The sequence below is a fragment of the Cariama cristata genome, unplaced genomic scaffold, assembly GCF_000690535.1.
Source record: "Cariama cristata isolate BGI_N322 unplaced genomic scaffold, ASM69053v1 scaffold580, whole genome shotgun sequence".
Taxonomy (NCBI): Eukaryota; Metazoa; Chordata; class Aves; order Cariamiformes; family Cariamidae; genus Cariama; species Cariama cristata.
This window is the reverse complement of record NW_009595039.1, coordinates 33913-38151: the sequence shown is the minus strand read 5'-3', so window position 1 is coordinate 38151 and position 4239 is coordinate 33913.

Sequence of the window (4239 nt, the reverse complement as noted above, 5' to 3'; positions counted from 1 at the left end):
CTTTTTCTTCTTTTTTTTTTTTTTCTCAGTTTAAACCAAAAGCTGAGAGTCTTGCTGAATCACTTGTCTCCAGGAACTGGGGCTTTAAGGAAAATATCCACTATTGGGAAGTGTGCAGCGTACGTGTGAGACTTGGCAGCACTACCAGGAGATGAAACCAAAAGATGATGTAATATGGCCATATCGGGAAGGACAACATGAGGGTTGTGTTTGGGGGCATATCAACCCTGGTCAAAGGGCAGGACTCCGTGACTGTGACCGTGTCCTGTGACTTGTGACAGATGAATGCCATGGGATGCCATGTAGATGGTGATGACAGGCAGGCATCGAGCTCAGCCTATCCTGGCCTCCCCCCTCCACTACCTCTGCACCTAACGTGGAGGTCAATATACAGATCACATCTTCTAGGAGAGGTGGGCAATGCCGTGGGGCAGCATGGGGGGACGGGGACAGAAGCTGCCCAGTGCAGGAAGAAAAGGAGGAGAAGATGGGGGAAGGAGGGATAAGGCTTGGAAGTGGGAGAAACATATGTGGAACAGGCAGGTTGTCCCCAGGGTACCCTGAGCTGGATGTGAGCAGCTGCTTGCTGTTTCCCTGACCCTCAACCCTGCCCTTCCACAGCCCTGGACTCAGGAAAACGCAGTGGGAAGCACAAGGCAGCTCCCTGTGGTTGGTTACGTGGCGCAGCATGCCATGGGCAGAGCCCTGGCATGACCTGTTCTCCCTGGGCCATAAGATCTCAAAATCCAGCTACCAGGAGAAGTCTCAGCCTGAGAAGAAGGGGAAAAAACGAAGTGAAAATATGGATGCAGAGGATGGACCCCAAATTTCTCAGTTTTCATATTGCTTCCCCTTCCCCCTTCTTCTCTGTTCTTCAGTCATCATATTCTTTCTGGGAGAAAGTGGCTGTTGGAAAACAGAGAGAGAAGACGACAAACACTGCTGTGGAATTATTTAACGAGCCAGAATGAATTGCATTTGAAATCATTTAAATGGGATCTGGGAGTATTTAACTGCAGCACAGGAACTTAACAAGAGTGGGAAAGGATTTTGCGTTAATTGCTGGCAATGATATACCTACAGAGAGAGAACATGCAGCAATTAGTAAGCAAGGCTGTAATTTCAGCCTAAGGTCCTTGCCTGCCCTAGAATATGGCATGGATTATCTGCTGGAAGGAAAACAGGGGCTCTAATCCACAGGTGACCAGAGAAAGGAGCAGATGAGATTTTCATTAAGAAGTCATCAACCAAGTTTTTCAAACAGTGAGATGCAGGAGATGGATTTGGTCAGACCCAGCTGTCCCTTTGCATCACCCCAGGTTTGACTCCTGACCGCCCGTTCCTCAACTTGGCGTGGCTCAGATGATTCGCAAAAACCAATCTAAACACAAAGCCCCATCCCACCCCACACTGGGTTGTTTTACCCCCTCCTTGCCCATCGAGATGCGGCAGGGACTGATCCTGCAGCCAACCTCCTCTCCGTGCCTCGGTGGTGGGGCTACAGCTTCTGGGGTGGAGGGTCTGTGGACCAATTTGATAATTTTTTGCTGAGAACTCAGCAGCTTCAGGGTGTTCCCAATGCTGATGGATTTGGGGAACCAGCAGGACAAGACCAGAGAGCTGGGGGTGTGATGTAGCCTTGTTGATAGCCTGCCAGAGGGCAGAGCCTAGGGTAAAGAGCCTTGGGCTGGGGCCATACAGCGATGGTGGGGTGAGATGGGAGGAGGGTTGAGGAAAGGATGTGAGATGAGATGGGACACTTTTGCAGGTGCAATGACAAGCAGATGGGAGCCTGCACCTGCCAGCGGGCTTGCACAGAAACACCCCAGATACCCCTGAGCCTGAGAACAGGGACCTGCCCTTCCTATAGAAATACCCATATAGGCCAGACCCTAGGTCCCATTCTGCTGACCCTGCAAAGCTGGGGTACAAACGACTCCCAGCAGCACATCTCAAGCCCCAAATCAAACAAAGATGAGCTGCCACGGCTCTATACGGGACAGTCCCTGCTAGCAGCCTCCCTGGGAGGGTATCCTCGCCGGAGGGGAAAGCATAAAGCCACCAGCTCTCGGCTGTGCCTCTGATGCCTGGCAGCTGCAGGCAGCTTCCCCCAGCCTCTGCTCATTGTTTCCCGGTCCTGCCGCTCCCGTCTCCATTCTCTCCCTGTGATGCCTCTGTCTTTGGTTTTTTTGTCTTTCAATCAGTTTTCATCTCAGTAATTCCCATTCAATGGTTAGTCCCTGATCTTTCTAATTGAGATCAGAGCTTCATATAACAGGGAGGGGGGGAGGGAGACTATTTTTAATTTGCTACGTTCTCATTAATAACAAGTTCTAATTAAAAAACCTCCATCTTCCATCCTCCCAAGTTCAGAGGAAAACTCTCTGCGACTTCTGTTGGAATCTTCTCCTGATAAATTGGTACCACAGCCTCCTAGAACAGCTGGTCCTCTTTAGCAGGCATAGTAATTAATGGGAATAATAAATGCATTCAAAGCAGGTTCGTAACCCTCCTTTCTGTGCACTCAGACATCTCTTTGCATTGCAAGAGACACACATCAACATTTCCACTTACAAAACAGGCCCAAAAGAGCTGCCTACATCTAACAAGCCCGGGTTTCATTAGCACTCCCCGTCCCATAATAAACCTTGTGATACAAAGGGTCCCCGGGGATGGGGAGGTTCCCTCTTGGCTGTGAATGGGGCAGGAACCGTAGCCTGGAGCATCCTTATGGCTGTCAAGGACTTTGTGCCAGTTCTGAGTTTCATATCACAGCTCCCCAGCCTCTGCGGGGAGGAAAGCCATGTTCTGCCCTTCACTTGGAGTCTGCCTGGTGGGGAAGGGTCTCCAGCTTTACAGGGCATAGAGCCACTCACGTGCCCTGCTCTGACGAGTGGGGTGAACGTGGAAACGGCTCACCCTTGTCCTGAGCTGCTGGTTTGTGCTGCCAGTCCAGCCCTGCCTGTGCCCGTGTTCCTGTGCGATGCTGCCCTTGCTGTTATGGCAGGGGAAGGCAAAGTGAAAAGGGACCTCAGGGAGGGAGTTTGCTTTGCCACTTGCACAAGAAGACAGGAGACCAGGGTTTTCCCTTCTCTCCAGCTCCTGTTCTCTGCTGTGTCCATCTTCCTGCCTAGCATGTGTTAGGGTAGGCAGACACTACCGCCTTGCAACATCCACACAGTGAGACTGAGAGAGAGGAAGGTGGAGCAAATGCAAAGCGAAGGCTAAGGTCACACCATGAGCTGGGGATGAGGCTCAGTGTCCTGATTCCCCTTCCTGGGCACACAAGACCAGCACATGGGAACAACCCTACCCAGAGAATTAGACAGTAGGGGCCACATCCAGTCTGGGTCAGCAGGCAAAGCAAAGCAGAAGCATAAGGTCCAACAAGGTGCACGCCCTCTCCTCCCTTTGTGTGGGTCTCCATTTACACCAACCGCTGACTTGGGCTTCCTTGGATGTGCAGATCGGCTCTGCTGGGGATGGACGACCCCTCGCTGTCCCTCTCGCTTGCTTTTGTTCACTGCTGCTGAGTTAATGGACTCATCTCAGAAGTGGCCAAACCAGGAGCCATCAGTGCAGATATCCCCGAGCTGAGCAATCTGTCCCGAGCAGTGATTTCAATTAAAGGGTCATTAGCGTGAAATCTTATCCAGCCCAGTTCCCATTTGCCAGCAGGAGGTCCTTCTCCTCCCTGTCCCAAGCCCTGCTCTGCGGTTAGAGCACACTGCTCCTGCTAGAGCCCTCCAGTTTTGCTAAAACACAGCAGCTGCTGCTAATAAACAAACATATTGATCATAGAGATATGGGCTGTCAGGGACTTAATTCATGAATGAAATGTGCTTAAGAGCACCCGGTAGGCAAAGGCTCTGCTTAAAGAGCTCATAGCCAACGTGGTGCTTGGAGGTGGGAACCAAGAAGCCTGGCGGCTGCTCAGCACTGGGATGTTGCAGTCTGGGGCTGGCATAAGGATCTAGGGATGAAATTTATTTGTGGGACAGAAAGAAGCAGAGCAAATTTCCCCTTTGTCATCGTAGACCATTGCTAAGAGGGTGGTGGTACAATGAAGGGCTCCATGCTTCCCTTCTACTGTGGTGTTTAGCAAGAGGCTTCTGGTTCTGCTCCATCATGTGGGGAGCATCTGGGCAACCCAAAAATTCAGGGCTAATAGAAGGAGAAAACTCAAATACCCCACAAAAACCAATCTCTCAAGTCCTTCAGGGGTGTGAGGCTTGCACA